This window comes from Ammospiza caudacuta, chromosome 2 (assembly GCF_027887145.1).
Source record: "Ammospiza caudacuta isolate bAmmCau1 chromosome 2, bAmmCau1.pri, whole genome shotgun sequence".
Classification (NCBI taxonomy): Eukaryota; Metazoa; Chordata; class Aves; order Passeriformes; family Passerellidae; genus Ammospiza; species Ammospiza caudacuta.
In genome coordinates this window covers 84,666,162-84,688,342 of record NC_080594.1, presented here as the reverse complement: position 1 = coordinate 84,688,342, position 22,181 = coordinate 84,666,162, and the positions used below count along the sequence as shown (strand labels likewise).

General features: G+C 35.7%; 1 long non-coding RNA gene across 1 annotated transcript; it reads left to right on the top strand.

Annotated features, from left to right (window-relative positions):
• Positions 1-72: 72 nt before the first annotated feature.
• On the top strand, positions 73-5,587 carry LOC131554864 (uncharacterized). Its single transcript, XR_009274456.1, has 5 exons — positions 73-121; positions 870-946; positions 4,141-4,239; positions 4,654-4,753; positions 5,499-5,587. It is a non-coding gene; the product is annotated as an uncharacterized LOC131554864 (long non-coding RNA).
• The last annotated feature ends 16,594 nt before the right edge of the window (positions 5,588-22,181 follow it).

The window sequence follows — 22,181 nt, the reverse complement described above, 5'->3', positions numbered from 1 at the left end:
TGTAGCCAATAAGAAGAGTGTTATAAAAGAGGGGATTGGTGGGAATTTGAGTCAGTTGGCTGCTGTGAGGACAAGGAAGAGTCGGTGCCTGGAGGAGCTGCCTACGAGAAATATCAAGGAGGTACGAAGCTCTGGCAATATGGGATGGTTGCAATGTAATGGCAATAGACTCTTGCACTATAATGACAACAAAAAGGTGGTTTTAAAGAGGAAGAATGGGAAATTTTGGAATAGTTGTTTTTCACTACCTAAAAGAGATGGTTGTGCGAAATCTCTGCTTTAACAAATGTGCAATAGAAGCAATCCTAGCCTTATTTTCAAAAATTCTAACCTCTAAATCAGGATCTAATTAATTAGTCCCTGTTTTGAAGCTATTCAAAATAAGTGCCTGATTTCAGACAAAGCAAAATGAATTTAACTCATGTGAGAAAAGAAAGACCTGAAAAGACAACAAATAATAATGTTAATAAATAAAGGCATGTCCACATTTACCTCACTTTCTATTTTCTGGATAAATCTATTTTCATGTTTTAACTTGGTTTTTTGGGTGTTTTTTGTTTTGTTCTGTTTTGTTGGTTGGTTTTTTTGAATGTTTCTTTCTATTGATTGGTGCTTTGTTTTGTTTTGTTTTTTCTATTGGCTTGGATTGTTTGCTTGCCTGTTTCTTTTGGGATTTTTGCTCACTATAGAGCAGAAATTATTCAAAGGCTTCGAACCCTGCCAGTGTTGTCTCATATCTTCAGGCAGTTTTTTTTTTTTTTTTTTGTAATACTAGCAGTCATTCCAAATCCTTTTTTGGACATATTGAAACCTGAATGCCACATTTCACTTAGTACACTTGGAGTATTTAAAAATATTTTCCATTACAGTAAAAACATACTTCCTGGCTTCAGCACTGCAGTATCTGGAAACATTGAATGGTTTGCACACTTACTGCTGCAATAAAGTAAGTTTCTGAGTTAATATAAAAATAATCTTGTCATTGTCAAGTGCTAAGAAGCAATCATACTTCATATGTATCATGATAACTAAAATGGTCAAGATGGATGGTAGGATGTATATATAAAAATACATGGTTCAAGACCCATAAACAAGAGTTTAACTTAGGAACAAAAGCTTTAAAGTAAACTTCCTGGACATAAAACTTCTATGCTTTTTAATTTCTGAATAGTACATTTTAAAAAATTCCTTTGCATTGTCAAATTTTTCTTTCTTTTTCTGAATCAGGCTCATTGAGATTAGGAAAACTGTTAGAAATATATGGAACACAACAAAAAAAAAAACCCAATCTAAATTATAATTTAAGACAAAAGTTTAGTATCATAAATTAAGTTTAAATTATATCTGAAATTACACAAATTCTTGTTGATCTTTCAACTTAAGTTTTCCTACGTTTCATACAAGTTCCTAAATCCAAAATAAAACTGGCAAAGGGAAACTTCCACTTTCAGAATTTTGGACAAAGGACAGTTTATCAGAAATATTCTGGTGTTCTAATGTCTTTGTGACATTTGCAGTATATTTTAAATTGGAATTGGTGTCAATTTTTGATGACTTTCCCCTTTCTTCATTGATATGTTTGAACTTAGTTTGAATTTATTTAGAGTATTTGTAGATTCCAGTCAAGTCAATGGAACTTGCAATACTGACCATATTTTCTCAAGGGACTCAAAATCACCAGGAAAATCAGTGAAATTTAGTTTTAGTCTGCAGATAATCTGACAAGACGTCTTCATCTTGCTCCAGGACTGTGTTCCAGAAGTTACTGGAAGTGCCCTCCTCTGACATATAGAGTTGCTATTTGAATTAACTGTGGTAATAATTTAATTTGAAATCAATGAAGAATATTTAATGTTGTTTAATTTTGTTAACCTCATGCCAGTTGTAACATTCTAACTTGCAGTTGCACTTCATAAATAAATAAATAACAGTTTTTATACTTTGCCTTTGTACTTTGTAGAGATTTTTTAATAATCTCTAATCTGTTTAGGTGATGTCACTGTATTTCACTCTCTTATTTTTGCCTTAAGAGACCCTACAGTGATTCTGAGCCGTTTACCAGCGATCAACAGTGTGCACCTTCTTGTCTTCACAATGTCACAAAGCCAGACAGATTAATTTTAAAACTCTTCAGCCTAAATAAGCTTTGCTGCCTTTCTGTATTGTTATTTATTATTTGTGTTAGTACAGGGCCTGGAAACAGCTTAAGACAGCTGGCAGATTTTATAGCTAGTATCCTTGCAGAGAAAATATTCAGCTCACAGCTGGAAAAACACATTATAAACAACTGGTTCAGGGGTCAGGCACAAGGGTTACAGTGAATGGTGTGACACCAGACTGTCGACCTGTGACTTTTTGGGTTCTACAGGACTCCATCCTCAGCTCTGTGCTCTTCAACATCTTCATTAATGACTTGGACACGGGTCTAGAAGGGATGCTAAGCAAGTTTCCAGATGACACAAAACTGGGAGGAGCTGTTGATGCCCTTGAAGTCTGGAAGAGCCTGCAGAGAGACCTTGATAAATTACAGGCCTGGGCAATCGCCAGCCACGTGAAGTTCGACAAGGGAATGTGCTGGATTCTGCCACTGGGCTGGGGCAACCATGCACGTACAGTACAGACTGAGAATGAGAGGCTGGAAAGCAGTGCCATGGAAAGGGATCTGGGGCTCCTGGTTGACAGAAAGCTGAATCTGAGCCAGCAGTGCCCTGGCAGCCAGGAGGGACTAGAGTGTTCTGGGGGACATCAGGCACAGCAGCACCAGCTGGGCAGCAGAGGGGATTGTCCTGCTCTGCACTGGAGCAGGCTCACCTTGAGTACTGGGAGTACCACAACATAATAGAGATATAAAGCCATGATAGAGTGCCCAAAGAAGGGCTTTGAATATGGTGAAGGTCTTTGAAGAGAAGCTGAATGAGGAGGGGCTAGGGTCACTTGGTCAGTTTAGCCTGGAGAAGAGGAGACTGAGGGGAGAACTCATTGCAGTCTACAGTCTCCTTATGAGAGTAAGACGAGGGGTGGGCACTGGTCTCTGTGGTGAGCAGTGACAGGACCCACAGAAATGTCCTGGAGCTGAGTCAGGAGAGGTTTAGGTTGGATATTAGGAAAACGTTCCTCACCCAGAGAGAGGGTGGCTGGGCAGTGGTCACAGCACCAGACTGAATGAGGTCAAGAAGCATTTGGGCAATGTTCTTGGGTAATGGTGAGACTTTTGGGGGTAGTGCTGTGCAAAGCCAGGTGTTAAACTCAATGATCCTTGTAGGTAGCTTCCAAGCCAGCATATTCCATGATTCTGGTATAGCTCACACCTTATCTAATCATACAGGCTGCAACTGAGATAGGAGAAAAGACAACTTAGTATTTTTGAAATAGAAGTAGTCAATGAGCCATAAAAATATTATAATTCATATATATATATATAGTATCAATATCCAACACTATCTGAATCTATTAAGGATGCAAATTTAACCCTGGATTCTGAAAAGGCATCTTCACAAACAAATTCCATGTACGTATCTTTTGGGAGTTTCTATGAATGAAGTGTTACTCCTCAGAACATTAGTCTATGCCTTTGTGAAGATTAGACTTCAAAATGAGGATAGTTCATTAGGAGCTTTCAGAGGCATGTAGAGCAATTTCATATCCTACTGAAACATAAAAAGCACATATACATGCACTCCCACAATCCCAACACCTCCTTCCCCAGGTGAAGAAGAAACAACAGAGTAAAAATAAGTTTATTTTGGTTATTTGAATGTTGTGTAATTTTACTGGAATTTGTTTGCATTTCATTGGAATGCCATGAGTATTAGACACGAAGTCACATTATTTAGGTCTAAAAAAATGATGTAGTGTCTGTATTGTAATTTCTCATACAATCAATGCCCTTGGTTCTCATAAGCAGTTCTAAAAGTGTCTTCTATCCCCTGTACAGCTGGAACTGAAACCTGTTCCCTCTTCCTTATTAATAGTCATTGAAGAGTTCAGTTGCTATTGAGCAGAATTATGAAAGCTTATTTTTTGGTCTAGGTGCTTATTGTTGTGACAAGATTTTTTTCCCTTAATATCCATGAGGAGGGAGAAGAAAAGAAGACAATTTCCTGAAAAGCTATTTCATTGGGCACTGCTTTGTCTTTACAGTTCTTCCGAGGTTGTGAACGTTAAGAGCCATAAACTGGTATTGGCAAGTAATTACTCCTTTATGGCTGCCATTTGCATTTGATGCATGCTGGTAGACAGGTAATGATTGTCCCAGAAACTTCCCTTACAGCTGCATTCTCCTAATGTTTGTTATAAAGCATGGCTAAAGTTTTTATTATATTTTCAATAAAAACATAAACACAGGGACACAAGTATTTCCGTAGGGGTGATATATGTCTGTTTGGTGAAGGTACAGGACAGAATCTCTGGGGTGAATAGACTCAGAAGTGACACCCTAATGAAATGTGCATAGACTAGGTAAGAGTAGTCAGAACCTCTGAAAGCAATCTTTAAAAGCAAAACCTGGCTTTTTCTACTCTTCCATTACTAATTCATAAATTAATCTTATTTTCATATTTTTGTTTTTTCTTTTAATTAAAAAATACAAATACTTCTATACATATTAAACCCCAGTTTTAACTATATCTCTATTGTGTTTTTCCTTTCATGCAGCACTTATTATTTTGTATCAGTCATCTTTAAAGCATGTGATGAAAAGTTCAGACTTCTAAAAGAGATTCAGTATCAGTTGCACCGTTTGAAAACTAGACAGGTAACAAGAAATAATTGAAAACCATGGATTTTGTCTTGTTTTGATTGGGGTTTTCTGCCATTGAGTTCTCTAAATAAATTTGATGTTGGCCTTACAAAATTACTGGCTGGTTTTCAGATGTTTTATTGTAATGGAGGGTTAACTCAGTGAAAAATAAAAGGCTCAACTCAGCAGAAAATTCTAGTTGAATGAACAAATTCATTTTCCATGCATACTATATTAGCTTACTATAGACTTTATAAACTAAATTCTTCCAAAAATATAAATGAACTAGCGGCTATGCAATTCAAATTGAGACAAGGATTTAAACCTTTGTCACAATGGTAGATTTAAAACATGCATCTAAATAAGGGCATAATTATAGTCTGATGCACAAAAATTATCACAATAATAAAAGTATAAAAATAGGAGTGTATTATGCATTTATATGATGTATTTGCACAGCAAATGAGAGGAATTTCAAAATGATGTTGCTAAGAGTTATGAGCATCTTTTTACATAATTCATCAATGTGCAATACCTTCTGTTTTTAAACAGGGAGACAAGCACAACACTTCAGTGTGAGGCTGTAAATTGAAGTTTAAGACATAGCATAATATTTGATTTCTTAGTAGCCTGCTGGGGTTCTATTGTGTGATTATGACAGTTATTCATCAAGTAAAAAAAATTCTTAGCTGAATTTAATCTGTCGAGTTTTTTTCTTTTTTTTTTCCCTTTTTTTTTTTTTTTTTTTTTTTTTTTTTAGTTAAGACATAGTGTGATACTACCAGGATGTGTCAAACTGTGCATTGTCTGCTTCACTTGGAGTAAAACCCCATTACATACATGTAGAACCAAATATGATTTAATAGGAAAAGTCTCTATGTCAACTTTCTGCAAAAGTGAGTACAGGTAAGGCCAAGCCAACAGGACTCAGCAGCATGGGCTACTAGCAGTAATGGAAACTAGATGCTTATGCAATAATTTTTCTCAGTTGTAAGAAGTATTTTGTTTTGGATTTTCTCCTTGATGAATTACAGAAACACGTGAACACTAATTTCAGTGTAGTATCCTAATCTTCTCATTTTTACATCATATTTAGTTCCATGCTTGCCTACAGAAATTATTTTTGCTGATTTCCCTTTCCAGAAAGAAAAAATACCTACATGTACAAACAGACATATTAGAACTAAGAGATTCACAACTCAGAACTCATCTAGTAGTTGTTTTCCATAGACAGAAGATAAACTAGTTTGTTTTTTTCCAAACAAACCATGTACTCTTATTTTCCACTCCCTTTCCAATTGTTTAATGTAGTACTTTAAGCTTGCAAAAATTAGAAGCTTTATTTAAGATACATAGTACTAGATATCACTGATGCATTTGGATATATGAATTAAAAAGAATTAAAAATAGTACATCATATAAGCAACTTGATTGAGTTGTGTTTGAATGGTTTGAGCCAAGGCTCTTCAGGATCTCTCTGCACAGCTATATTGTTGTGTAGGGAAAAGGCACAATTGCAAGAAAAATAGGAATAATTAGAATAAAAAATCTTTTGCACTGTACATGTAAATATTTGAGATATATTCATACTCAATATTGTGGTATGAATAATGCCCAATATTGGGCATTATTTTCCAGTTAATAGGGTTTATCTTAAACAAATCCAGAATTTTAATTTTGCAAACAAAATGTATATATCAGTTCTACTTTAACATAACATAAAAAATAAGTTAAAAATTGTAAACCTATTTTGAATCCTAATATTAACACTTCTTTATATAATACCTTTAGAAAGGAAGAAAAACTATAATTTATGTGTGATTTAAGTTACAATTTTTGCAATTTTTAAGCAGATTTACTTGACTTCACAAAATCTGAAAAGCAGGCTAAGGAATGACAGATACAAGTCTCAGTCTCTTAGAGATACCAATAAATAACAGATTTAGCACAGCACAAAATATTTGGATTGTCATTGCAATGTAGGATATCATTGAAATTTATTTTTAATACCCCACCATGGAAATCTTTTTCCATCACCTCCTTAAACCTGGAAATGTCAAAAATTGTGCCATGTTTTATATCCAGCTCTCAATGCCCATGTTTGCCTGAGACAGTTTAGAGCATTCACAGTCTTACAATGGCAGAGCTATCTAATGGTTAACATGTGTTCTCACAGGGCACCAAAAATTAACGTTCTCCTGCTAAAAGTGGTCCAGTTTGGTGGGTATTTTGATAGCATATCTGAGAAGTTGAGGTCTTCAGTGAAGATGGCTAAATATAGTTTCTTTTAATGTACGTCAGTTGAAAAACGTAGCACCCTCCAAAATACAACAGCAACAAAACACCTGGACTGGATATTGCAAGCCATGAGTAAATATGTTGTGTTATTCTGACTTAATTTAAGGGTTGACTCGTTTTTCAATGTATAAATTGGGATAATAAGAAGCTTTAATGGCTTACACTCTTAAATCTCGATCTGCTAATCTGTAGATGAGCTGTCGTAAACACCACTTGGAAACTTGATTTCTCAGAAATACAGCTGCGAACAGAGCTGGAAGACAACATTATTTCTTTCTTAAATTTGTTTTCCATTAAAAATTTTAACACAAAAAATAACTTTTGTTTTTTAAACAGATTTTTTTATTAAGTCCTCCACATCTAAAGATCTCTTTTATCATCTTTAAGGGAGTTTCCCTTGGCATATTTGCAGTGTTGATATTTTTCATTCTGGTTTTATGTTGATCATAGGCTGAAATTATCTAAGACTTTCCTAAAAATAGAATTAAATTTCATTTCTAAATAATGAAAAAATAACTGGCAGGTTATTAATAAAACCCTGTAATGTTTATGGGCACCTAGAATATTGATAATTTTATATGGGAAGGTATCATGCATATTATATGAGAAGCAAGCAATCAAATATTTAAAATGGATTGAATGATTCAGCATATTAATAATGGATTGTGTCACAAGGACTCTCATCACAAGAGTTATTTCTCTGCAGGTCAGTAGGAAACAGACATTATTGCCATGTTAGAACTGCTGGGTTTTTTCCTGATCTGGACTTTTGGAATTTAGTTGGAAACTAACATCACTAACATCAGAGTTTCAGGACATGGGTTGCATTCTAGTTTTTACCATGATTTGAGGGCAGAAATCAGCTTCACAAAATGGAATATGTTTAAGGAGAGGTTGTAGTGGATCTCTTAAAGGTGAAATCCTCACTCTTATCAGATGGCAAGATAACAAGAATTTCTCTGTGATGCAGCTTTCATTTTATCTGATGATCAGATTTATAGTTTTAGACAACCTGCTGAGTGACACAGAAAGTTAACTAATTGCCTCATATTCAGTTTTGTTTCAGAGAAAAGGAAATAATTCATCAACTTGCAACAAAGCAATCTTTTAATGGAGTCCTGTGAGAAACCATAATTTTAAGGTTTGTTTTTTTTTTTAATTTAAGTTTTGAACACCAGAGAACATCTGGGTTTTCTCCTCAATTAAAAAGCAGGCCAAAAAAATGACCAAAAAAATCATGCAGCTTCTTTGCATTAGTTTCTTTTCAAAGAAGAAAGTAATTGTTTTCTCCAATTTCATCTCCCAGTAATGATGAAGTGTTTACTATAGTAAATTCAAATTTATCTCAAAATTATCCTTACAAAAAAAAAAATTCTACTCCCTTCTTTTCTCTTCTAATCCTTCCTTACACCAGCAAATTCCTTAGAAAATTTAGTAGTATTTATTAGGGAATATTCAAGTTCTCAGAACCTTTCCAGAGTTACAGACAATACTTTCAGACTGATGGCTTGAATGTAGAAGAAAACTCCTCCATTACATCAACAGCTTTTGTTTGAAATATTATTCAGTTGCTCACATACACAGCAGGAAATAAAGAAAGGAAAACTGGCCTTCAAAACCAAGTATTAAAACTAAATGTCTGTAGTCTTACAGCAGATAACAAACAAGCAAAAAATATTAATGACCTTTGCTATAATTTGCTAAACTACAACACAGCTGGAAACACTGAAGGAGGAACCCATAAACAAACCTTTCAGTAAATACAAATTCTGTGTAGCAGGGAAAGAAAAAGGAATTCTCTGAAAACCCATTAAAACTCACAGTATGAAGTGGTATAAAGAATTAAAAGGGACAACATAATACAGTTGTCTAAAATCAGCATGTTATATGGGAAATTAATAGGGATTACTTCATCTGAATTTCTTTTATAATGGGAAATTATGTTCCAAAAGTATTATCCCAAAAAATTATTGTACATAAATATTTTTGTGTTAAGGTAAAAATCTCACCAAAATGCAGGTTGAGTTGGGAGACTTTTTGAGCTCTTATCTAAATTTCACAGAATTGAATCAAATATTTGACTGAATTGGACAAGTTATTGGATGACATATTCAAATTATGACAGTGCCTTAAAGAAAATTAGCGTTTATTCTGGAAAATAGTTGCAGGAAGTGAAAAGAAGATAAGGAATTTAATCCAAGATTGGTGTTGAAATAAGGAAGCTTGTGACTACTTTTATTTTTAATGATTTATATTTTACTTTGGACTTAGGCTTTTAAATATTTCCTATCTAATTCTAAATCTTTCAATGTGTGTACTCATATATGTCTAGAGAGCTTTGGGGGAAAAGAATACAAGTACAACAGTAATCTGTTTCTGCATTTTCTGTCTCTCAGTGGATTCATAATGTAACAAAAGTCTTTAAACTTAAATTGTGTTTCTGCAGCTTACCATATGCAGAATACATCTATCCCACCACAGAGACTAGCATAGAGTTAGTCAAGTAATTTTAAATATCAGAAGTACTTTTAATTCTGGGATTAATCTGCTTCCTTTATTTGTGAAGTGAGGTAACTCTGCAATGCCATCTCTCGTGTCGTAGAACCTTTGGTTATCATTTTCAGGGTCCGCTACTTAGGCCAGAACTGGGCTTCTGCCTGGAGAAGGAACAAAATGCAGCCTGAAAAATACATCCCAAACTTTGAAATTAAGGTGGTTTCTTGAGCAGAGCTGTATTTCCATGCAACATGAGCATAGCAAATTCAGCTCCAGGACACACCGGAGTAGCTGCCCAGCATACCTTGCTGTCAGTATCTACATCCACTAATAGCCATTAGTCCAAGATACTTGGACATTCAGAAGCTTGCTGTTACTAACTTGAAAACATATCCAGATATCCTGCAGAAATGCCTAAAAGTATTGTTTATCTTTTGAGTATTAGACAGCACATTCACTCACCAGCTGAGCTGGTGATAAATAATACTTTAAACATGAAATACTGAAAAGACAAGATTAAAATAAGGAAAGCTGTAAAATAATTGGTATATAATTGCCAGGGATTTTTCTTGTCTTTGCCATGGACTTTATACTGAGCAAAGTGTAAAAGAAGAGTTTTCCTAAAATTCTCTCTGAAGTAAGAAATGGTAAATGGATGGATAAATTAAACAAAATTTCCCCTTCTGTACCCAGCAACCCTGTTGAGCTGTGCCACTAAAAAAATGATTGCTTGCAAAAGAAGGCCTCCTCACAAGCATGAGTTTCTCTTGTCAAATGGGAGAATAATTCAAAGGCACATCTGAAAGACACAGAGGAGGAATATAAATGCTGGATTCAGTAAGGTGTTTAGACACCGAAAGATAACACAGTGCAGCGTCTGACTTTAGTCACTGTCATAGGAGAACATGAGTTACAAGCTTCCTACTTAGGATCTAATAAAAGTCATAATGCCAGACCTTCAAAAACAAGCCTAAATATACTTGTTCTGGTTGGTCATAGGTTTCTGTCATGACATAAATATCAACCCACTGCTATTTACTTCAGACTGGTGACTACTTGTGAGTAACCTTCTTTGACATAGTAACTATAATTTTGTATAAAGATCGTGATTGGAATTCATCCTCCAAAACAACATTGCAGGACAATGAATGTTTAAAATGAGTAATAAATGCAATCTTGGATGCGGGTTGAAAACCATAGCACACACTTATGTATATGGAAAATACATTCTGAAATAGAAAACTAAAATGTTTTTAGGGAAAGTTGATTTTTTTATAGATAATTTTGTATAAAACTTCAAATAAAACTCTTGCTCACCACACTACTTGTGTCACTGCAATAGTTTAGACCCCAGACAAGGCTGGGTTGTAAGACCCCAGATAAGCCTTGATGTCCCCCTTTCAGTGGGTCTCAGTGGGAACAGTCCGTCACTCATTGGAACCCTAGTGGAATAAGACAGCATAAATCTTAGGAATACAGCACTGAAGGCTTTCTCTCAAATTTCTGTTTTGCAATATATTCTGCTCCTGTTTACCATCGTTCAATCAATTTCTGTTCCAAGCAAGTTTGAATTATTGCTGGTTGAATTATGAATGATAAATTAAGAATATTTGATTCAAATCAGTGAATCATCCTACATGGACAAGTTGTTTCCATATTCTGTGAACAGTGTGGATAGAATAAAATTAATTTAATTCCTTTGAGAGACATCAGGATTGAGAAACAATTTAGTGAAAATTCAGGCAAAATACATTTCGTAAATATGCTCTTATAAAATGTGTTTAACTCTGTAACAGAATCCATATACATCTCATTCTGTGAGGCTCATCTGCTTCTTCTCCTCTCAATATGTCAAACTATTTCCATTAGTTCTGCAGATGACTTCCTTGCTTATTTCATATCAAATTATGATTTGTCCATCAAGATTGATTCTTCCTCTTAATTTTAATCCTATTATTTTATAATAATAAATATCTTCCTGCTTCCTTTCCTCTGATATTGCACAAAATTAAAGGAAAAGTTTACTCTTTAGAGTTGGTGTGGCATTTTTGGTATTTATTTAACTTCATTTTTCTTCCCCAATCAAGAAATTTTACCTTGAAAAGTTATGCCCCTGTTAAACCAAAAAAAACCTGAAACCAAGAAGACTAATCAAAAGACAAAGAAAAGTCCTGGAAAATGCCATAGCCCCATACTTTTTTTCCCCCCCATGTTGCTTTAACTCCTTACATTTTAATTCCACTGATATTATTATCCTGGTCTTTCTACATCAGTTCCTTTAGACAACACTTTCTAGGCTGTCTTTCAATAGCTACAGGTAACTTCCCTGCTATTTATTAAGTACCACTCAGTCTACTCAGTGCTTTTCCACTTAGATAAGTCAAAATGTCTAGATATGTGTCTGACTTTTAAAAAAAAATTCTTAGTCCTGAAAAAACCATAATTTTCATTATGTCTGTTATTTAAAAAAATAGAATGGAATGAAGAAAATATTTCGATTGATTAAGGCTGCTACATATATCTAACCCCATCTACAGAATTACCACTATAATGCAGAGAATTTTTATCATAATTTTCTACTGGTATAAATATTTCTGATAGTTTTTTCCTCTTTTCTATTCTCTCCCCAGAGATTTTTAAAGTCTGCTTCAATTAGTCATGTATCAGGGTCTTACAATCCATGGCAATTTTATACCAATTCTTTCTTCTTATATTTCCTGTTGCAATAACTTCCTACTGTAATAATAAAGAAAATAAAAATTTAAAAGAAATATTTTTATCTTGAAAATCATGTAAGATAGTACAGAGAGTTCTTGCTACTTGTTTTGTTTTAGTGGTAAGAAAGGTAAAGGAACAATCTGCATTAAATTTTTTTGTTACTTAATAATAAAATGAAGAGGGAAAATTGCTCAAGCCAAATAAGAAATTAAGTTATTTTTTAAAAAAAAGGTGGTTTCCTAGTAAGATTCTAAAATTGTATCTCGTTTGTAAGTGCTCCTCATGAAAATAAATTGAAAGCGTAAGAGATTATTCTTATGGAGAAGCAATGACACAAATAACATCCTCAGCCCCCAATATTCAAACCAGCCTATTAAATAATTGTTGACCCAAAGTGCAGATCATGCAGGCAGCAAAAGAGATGAAACAGTATTTGGCTATATATCCAAATGTTAATTCCTCAGAAATGTCTTCCTGAGGAGGATTAGTTTTATTTTTATGGGGGGTTTTTCTAAGGTTTTGAACTTGCACGTGTGAAATAGTATTATTTTCTAGAAGTGTCTCTAAGCTAAACTTGACTCATTCCTTGGTCAAATGAGGGCAAAGCCTGACTATTACTTGCTGTATATTGTGATATCCCAATTTAATGCAGTACTTGAGAAGAGTTACAGAGTCTGAGTCAAGGGCTTTATAGGCTAATAAGAATTCATGAAAGAAGAAAAATTAAAAAGGGAGCTCATGAAGCACCTTGACTCAAGTAGCATGTATTTTTCCTGTGTGGATAACAAAGGAAAAAAAAAGCCATTTTAGCAATATTCCTGTTGTTAATGGTAATGCATACACTTCTGTGGGATTCAACAGAACTGTACTCACTTGCATCAGCTAATCAGAACCTAATTTCTTCCATTGCCACAAGCTTTGTACTTTAGAGTAGACCTGTTTGATTTATGAGTTTCTTGTTCTAAAGCATAAGTATTTAGATTCAAAAGTGAATTTGTAGAGGGAGTGGGGGCATTACTTGCTCCTTTCAGCCCCTCTATTTACTATCATGTAGATAAATATTCTAGACCTAGAAAAAAATAAATGGTCAGCAAAGGTTGTCAAAAGAACAATGAAGAGGTTAAGAGATTGCCTTTTTTTTTTTTTTAGGAGGGATTTTTTGTAGGGGGGGGAATGTTTTTATTTATTCATCTATTTATTTATGTAATTTTAACATATGGATTTTTCTTTCCAATTCTGAGATGAAACAATCTGAATTCAATGAAATTTATATACACTGCTATATATGATAGTATATATCTTTATAATACCCTCTTTTACAGGGTATAATTTTGAGTGCATACATAATGTTCTGTTTTATTTTAAAGATGATTTTCAGTGTGTACCTTTGACCTCTGTTGTCCAATATGGTGCTGGTTTGGGCTGGGGTAAAGCTGATTTTCCTCACAGTGGCTGATGTGGGGCTGTGTTTTGGTTTTGTGCTGAACACAGGGTTGATAACAAAGAGATGTTGATGTTTTTGTTATTGCTGAACAGGCTTTAAACAGAGGCTTTTTCAGCTTTTCCTACGGCTGTGCTGGTGAGGAAGTTGGGGGTGCAGGGGAGGTTGGGAGGAGACACAGCCAGGAGAGGTGACCCCAGCTGACCCAAGGGACATTCCAGACCGGGTGGCATCGTGCTCAGTGCATAAAGAAGTGGGGATAAGAAGGATGGGGGGGGGGGTCATGTTTGGAGCCATGGCATTTGTCTTCCCAAGTCACCATTACGTGTGATGAGGCCCAGCTCTGCTGGAGATGGCTGAACTCCTGCCTGCCCAAGGGAAACAGAGAATTAATTTCTTGTTTTGTTTTGCTTGCACGTGCAGATTTTGCTTTCCTCATTAAATTGTTTGTCTCATCCCTAGGGTTTTCTGTCTTTTATTCTTCTGACTGTCTCCCCAAAGCTGCTGGTGGGAGTGCAAGCAGCTTTGGGGGGCTTGGTTGCTGACTGGGGCTAAACAACAACTTAAGCCCTCTAAGAAAAAAAAAGAGCTGTAGAGGCTAAACCAAATGAACTGACTGATTTAATGTACCTGTCTACAGGTACATGGAGCAGATAAGTAATGATTGGGCACAGAATATCCATTACAGAGAAGAGAAGGTTTGTCAAGTAGAATCATTAAAGGGAGATGAAAAGGGCATTAAAATTAGATTTTGCTGAGGAATGTGACTTTGAAATGCAGAACACCCACATTTTATTTCTTTGTCCCTGGTGATAACCTGCTCCAGATGCCATACAGCAAGTGTCTGGAAGTGGCTGTCATTCACAAGAATTGCTGCAGTTATTTGCTTCAGCTCAGGAGATTAACATCTTCCTCTACTACAAACCTCTTTTGGAAGCCTCTTAATGGAAATAAGGGTGGCAAAGGCTAATCCTAAAACTAGGTTTAAGCCCAGCTCACTTTACCTGTTTGTGGTATATCTCCATCTCTTCCATATGGAGGATATTCTGGTTATCTGAACCTGTCTCTATGAAAAGAGGGAAAAATATAATTAAAATTGTCTTCTGGAAATCCCTTTGAGCTCCTGGACTAAATTATGCTGAAATGTAAGAATGAAGAATACCTGAACCAGTAGAAAAAGCAAAAGTTGATTAAAAACAACAAAAAAAGAGGTTAAAAATATTAACTATGCCAAACTTTCAGTGGGATCTGTCAGGAATCAGAAAGTATTTGCACAAATGCAAACACTTACAAGTCTCTTGGGCAATATGGGGATAAGAAACACTCAGTGACAGAGGTCACTGAACAGTCATCATCTTTATTAAACAGGGCAAGTCAAGCTGGAGATTTTCAGCCAGAGTTCTTTGTATGATCTTTTGAGCATGAACTCTCCTGTGCAGGTAAGAGTGATATTTTCCAGCAAGTGCTCACTTAAGAGCTGTTCTCATTTGTGTGAAGAACTGAGAAATTTTGAGTGTTTTATGCCTGAGCCTGTCTCTTGTGCCTTTCTCCTTAGAATGCTTCTGTTCACACTGAAATTTCACCTTGCTTTAGAAAGGAAATTTCTTGGCAGGTTTGCTTGGAAAGGTCAGGCACAACAGAAATAGAAATTTTATTTCTTTTAAAAAATTCTTATTACAAATGAAGGAAAAACAACTCAGTGCAAATTGTTGCTTTAACTATCATTTTCTACTTCCTTCTTATAGATATGCTCTCCTTCAGGCTTCTTCAAATTTTGAGTGACCAAAAAATTGTTACATGCGTGAACGCGTAAGCGGCTCAAAGTCCGCCTAGCTAGAGGGGTATCGGCCGACGCCCCCGCTGCATCTGAGATCAGCCCCCCTTGGCGTCGTGGCCTCGGGCTGGGCTGGATCGCGGACTGGATTATATGCGCTGCACGAAACGAGGAAAGGGAGTGACCACTCGCTGGGGGTTAAAGTTGGTTTATTGAAGGAAGGCAGGTACCAACTGAGGGAGGGCACCAACCAGCAAATGGCCTCGAGCAAGGGGGAGAGGCAAGGTTTTAAAGGCAAGGGGCGGAGAAAGGAGGGAAACCCCGCTAGCAAATAGGAAAACATATAGGGAGATGCACAACATAACTGACATGCAAACATATCCAATAAACACAAGGTTAGAGAAGAGCCCCGGGACCCCAGCCAATTACATCCCCCAAAGAGAAGAAGGTTCTCGAAAGCTGGGAGGAGTGGGGGGTGATTGACTGAGCCCAGGGAGGAGGAAAAGCTTACTTATATGGTAAAATAAGGGAGGGGAAGTTACATAACTTGAGCGATTGACAACTGAAGGGGGCAGGGGTAACCATAGTAACATAACTGTCAGGAGAGCTGTGGCGGGAAAACTGGGGAGGGAAGAACCATTTTACAAGGACAAAAGGGGAATGATACATAAAATGGGGGAACACAAGAGAAACTTAAAAACGCACTACAACAGTTACATTTAAGATTAAATAAGATTTGTGTTAAATTTAGAAAAACAAGATTAGGAGAAATCATCTAATCAAGGTCTTCAACTACCCAATTAGTGGTCATAGAGGAGTGAAGGCCAGACTCCCCTAAGTGCACACTGGAAGGAGGAAAGACACGGGACACAAGCTGCAGCAAAGGCATTTCCTTTTAGATGTGTGGAAAAAACTCTGCAGTGACTGTGGTCAAGCAATGGAATAAGTTGAATACAGCTTGATGAGAATGTCTCTTTGAGGAAATTACATATTTTCCCAGACAAAACCCTGAATAACATCACTACACTCTAAAATATGATTTTCCTTCAGCCAATACTACACCACTGATGTCCAGAGGGCACTAGCAACCTAGATTATTCTCTAATTCTCAAACTAACAAACTGCATCTATTGAAGAGAACTGTTGAACTTTTCAATATGAATAACTGATACTCAACCATGATTCAATATTTCCTTTTATAAAATTGCAAAAGGGGATGAAAAGGACATACTGAGAATGAGAACATGAAAAACCTAAGACAAGGTCTGTTATACTGGAAATAAAAACAAACTACACTGTTTAAAGTTTAATTTCATCTTTTATTTCCTTTTTACTCTCTGTCCCCTTGATAATAGTATTCTGGAATTATCTTCACCAGTTTATCTGTCCCAGCTGTTTAGTTTGCGTTAGAATGTACTTTTAAACCTTCACTAGAAATTTGCCCCTAAAAAATCTTCCTTGGGAGATTGATTATTGCAGTAGGCCGTACACATAACCTGCCTCCCTTATTGACTGAACTTCCTCTGTCCTTATATATTTTCCAAAACCAACATTGTGTTTAAGACCTAATTTTTTTTGCCTCACTGCTCAGAAGGGTGTTGGTCTAGCAAATGGCCATTACAGCGTAGTAGTATCAGATGTTTTCTGCAGACTGCTGCCTCCATCAAACATGTGTTTTAAATAAAAGTTGCCATAGGTCCCACACCATACCTATTTTCTTTTACTTAATTCTGTTGTAATAGTTATTCTATCCAAATTTTATCTCCCAGCAATAAATGTAAAACTTAATTTAAGCTATACCAATTAGATCTGGGTTTGTGATTTTATCTCCTAGTTATACATTTAATAGTTGATTTAAGCTTCACAAATTGCTTTAGATCCTGGAGAAGGAGGGGTGTGATCCTGATAAATCATACTGAGTTTCAGATGAAGTGCAAATGTGCTTGGTTAGGAGTTGCTGTTACTCTGGTTCCCTATGGTTTTCTTTACACTAGTAATTGAGCAAATTATAGGTCCAGTCCCATAAACCCTCAGCAGATGGAACTTCTGTTTCCAATAGGAGCTCCGGTTGCGAGGGGCTTGCTCCTAATCCTGGGACCAGCCAAAACTGAGGGGTTGGAAGAGGGGAGGAGAGGCAGCACACAGCACTCTGTCCCAGAAGCAGAGTGAAGAGGATGACCAACCTTTCACAGCTTTCCTTTTTTTCTGCCCCTTTTCTCCTTGCCTTGGCAAAGAAGCAGAAGAGAGTGGATAATTGTACTTCTCCTTACTTCTCATTTTGCCCTTTGTTTTGCTTCTCCACCTAATATGTGAATGACATAGACTTGATCTGGCTTCTGTGTCAGGGGATTCACAGCATTCCCACTTCTGACTGAAATTACAACAGGGAAATTCCAGGGGTTTGAAGAAATGCACCTCTTAATAGAGCTGAGTGTCATGCTGAAACAGCTCTGAAGAAATCCACTTTGGAAGTGAATGTCTAGGTGGCAGGACAAGCAGGATGGTACCTCAGGTTGTCTGAATAACCCACTCTGTTCATGCTACCTTATCATCTGCTGATAAACCTATTCCTTACACCAAGGAATCAATTCAGCTCAAGTGCATGAGCTATCTTTCTAGACTAGCTGGTAGCTTATCCCTTCCTTCACGTATATTTTGGTAGTAACACGTCATTCCACAATGGAATAAACTTGAACACAGATAGTACAGAGGATTCCAGCCGTTCTCAGCTTTACCAGTTTGGGATTGTTGTTACACAGAGGAGTCCTAATAATGTAATTTTAACAGGGACTCTGGAAGTGCATGCAAAAAGGAACTTGTAACCCAGCTATCAAAATGTGATTAAACAGTTTTAAGATGTCGGTCATATTACGTTTTCGTCTCAGATAATTTCATAGTGCAGAATGAAAGGAAGAGCTTGTGTTCTGAGAATGTAGCAGCTCACAGGTATCAGTCACCTACTAAGAGGGCAGGTGTAGGGAAAAGAAAGAGTTTTTACAGGGAGTATTCTAAAATGGAGGTCAACAAACCTCACTTCAAGGAAAACTCTGCTGAGAAAGCTTTCCCAGAAGTGGTTCTGTAATGTCTAAGGAGTTCTTTATGGAGGTAATAGGAAAACACCCTGGAGAACTAGCTGACAAACACAAGTTTCTATTGAAAAAGAAATGGTGTTTGGAAAGAAAGTCTCATAAAAAACCAAGATATAGACACTGAGCCAATTCAGAAAAAAATATATTATAAGAGCATAAAAATTACCAGACATTCTCTCTGCTCAGCTTTTATCTCAAACTGAAAATCAAACAACTTAATATCTAGCCCCCCAATAAAGCTGAAAAAGAATATTCTACAGCCAAATGCAATCAAGAAAACTGCAAGCTGTGTTCACACTCACAAACTTTAACCTGCACGCTCATTTTTAGATACATATGGTATCTCCCTATTTTTGTATTTATCCCTTGAAGTTATGCTGGTTAAGATGGCTTCAATTTATGTAAAGCAACCCATAGAGCATGGTCCTTCTATAACACACATTGATCTTCAAATTTAATGATACTGTGCAGGGTAGAGATGGCTGTTCTCATATGCTGCAGATGTCTACAAGTGTTGGCAACCACTATTTCATAGATAACTGATAGTTAATTGCCTCCCTGTGAAACTTGCAGATGTCAATGAATTTTCTTCAGTGAAATTTGTATTTAATAGTGTAGTCTCATTGAATGGCATGCCAACCAATATTTTTAAAATAATACATGGTTTTAACAACCTGTTAATAATACATTTCAAGAAATTGCACAGTTGGGTATAAACCTTTTCAGCACATACTCTCATCTGCTTTCCCTTCTTCCTACACTGAATCCATGATACTTAGGAACACTGCATATATTATCATCTTTGTCACTCCTTACAGAGTTACTATTCCTCTGGACTTCTTTTTTGTTTTTTTTCTCTGAGGCAGTATGACATTGCAAAAATGACCCACTCTGCTGTTACTCAGAAATTCCTTGCAAGTTCTAGTGCCAAATATGTGAAGAAAAATGACAGTGTGAGCAGAGATCTGCAGAGCATGGTATACATTCAGATCATGCAGTTAATTCTGGAACTATTTATCCTTTCTCTCTATAGTTTGCATATGACTGCAAATAAATAGACCAGAGTTTGCCAGAGTGGTTATGCTAATGTATTTATTTTGCTTTGAAAATATTTCCCCTGAACTTTTCTGGTAAAATGTAGAAGATAGTGGGAGAAGAATAAGTTTTGTCTATTTTGAGATGTGAAGTTTTGTCTCGTGTCACAAATAAATGTTAAAACAGATGGCTAATTTGTCACAGGGGTGTACATATTTTTTATAGACACACACATCCCTCAAGCACACGAGATTACTAACAAAGTATTTATAATTTTAAATATTAAACCTGTGAATTCCAAGGAAGCTTAAACTTTTTACAGTAACCAAACACCCTCAGCTTCCTTTTATTTTGGAAAAGCATGGGATGAAAACACTGGAGAGAGATATGTTGGACAAAAATGTACCAGGGCACATCAGCAGTGACCAGTTACATCTTACAGTTGCTTTTGTGAAGAGTGTACCCAACAATTTTTAAATACAGAATGTTTTCCTGTTTAATTTAATTATACATAAGGTCTGTTCTTGAATCCCTGAAAACAATAGAATTTTCCCATTACCTTTACAAAAAATATATATCAAGCCAAAGGGAATATGCATCTGGATATTTACTGATCTGAACACAGTAGCAGCATATAATGTGCAAAACATCACATTATCCTATTTCTGGAAGTGTTATTACATACAGTAATAGCCTCCCTGAAATAGGTGCAAACTGGGCAGAAAAAAAATTACTTCACAAAGTTAATTTCCTATATTTTTCCTGGAATATTGAAGACTTAAGAATCCAGCACTAAGCAGTTTCTTATTTTGGCTGCTATTCTATAAATAGAAATAGAAAATGAAAATTCAATTCACCGGTTTACTTGGGTATTTCTTTCTGTGTGATGCTGAACAGCCTGAAGTATGGATGGGCCATGGAGGAGATTAGGTACATGACCTACAGATCTTGCAGAAGCAGCCAAGGGAATGAAGCAAATGAGGCAGAGATGAGAAAGGCCAAGGAAGCTAAAAGATTATGTTGGGATATCAGAGTGACTTAATGAGACAATCTCTAATAAAAGCAAAATAACTGAAAGTTATTATTAGGCTGTGAAAATGTTCCTATACAGCTTCCCATTTGGTGAAAAAAAAAAAAACCAAAACAAAAACAAACCAAAAAACCCCATGAACATATTGGAATGCATTTAATTATTTCACTTAAGAAACTATTTAAGAAATTCAATTATTTTGCTCAATAAAATAGTCCACAACAACCTAAACTAAAGCAGGAAATGCAGGGTCACTTATGTATGAATTGCTGAAAAAGCTTCCTTGTGGCACTTATGGTCTATGACAACTCATGATTTATGACATAATTTATAAAATCCCATATTTCAGTATGAGACAGTATCCTTTACTAGATGGTAATGAACTAAATAAGGAATTAAATTCTGTCATATTATGTTGAGCTTCCTCTAAAAACTTCTTGTAATGAAGCAAGAGGTTGATATGATAGCAATAATGTATATCCTTGCAAGGGAGTGGAGATAAGAACAAATATCTTGGTTTGGCTCTAAGAAGAATACAGTAATTTCAGATAAATACAGAAGCTCCAGACTTAATACCTATTTTTATCCCTAGATTTCTTTTCTTCCCATTAATTAATTTTCATTTACAGAATCAAGGAATTTTTGGAAGTGCCTTTGTACAACAGCCTATTTCAGAAAATTGGCACACCATCAAAGCTGCCAGAAGCCATTGCTTTTGTAAATATTTGCTTGAAAAATTAGAATGAATTGATTACTTACTGAGCTTTCAATTTTATTAATATATCCAGCTGATAAATCAGTTTTGGGGAACTTATTATTTTTTAAATATTCTGAAATTCCAGAAGAAAACAAAACTAAAAGGTATTGATAAATTCTTGAGCATAGATTTTTGTCATTATAGTCCTTTCATGGATATACGTTTTTAAAGACAGAACGTTTATGTACTTGTATACTGGCATGGAATACAGATTATCAAAGAGCCCCACATTTAGTGGTGGTTTTTTGGTTTTTTTTTTGTTTTTGTTTTGTTTTTTTTTTTTTTTTTTTTTTTTTTTTAATTTAGAATGCAGCAAATCAGCCTTCAACAGACTCATCCTGAACTAACTTAATTCTCAGATTTTACCCTGCAGGACTGTGAAAGGTTGAAGAGTCCAGATTTACATGTTTGACTTTTAGCAGAGGTGTACCCTAATTTTCTCTTTTTTGTTTCCTTTCTTTTTATTTGGTCTTCTAAATGCAGATGTGTGAGAGATATTTATCTTTTTCTATTTATCCATTATTAGTAAAAGTTTTTATACAGTCAGTTTCAGAGCCTGGGAGATAGGCAGTGAATCTTGGAGAGCCCAGTAATCAGGTTTATTGAATATTCAAGGATCTGAAAGATGGAATTCATGACTAAAAATATTTTCATAAGGCAGCCATATTCAACCCTAACCCTATAACTATTTGCTCACTAATGTATATATTACTTATACTGTTTTATCAAACAAGCCAAATTGAGATAGATCTCTGACCACTTTTATTGACAATGGCTTTTTCTGAGTATCTTCAGAACTCAGAGG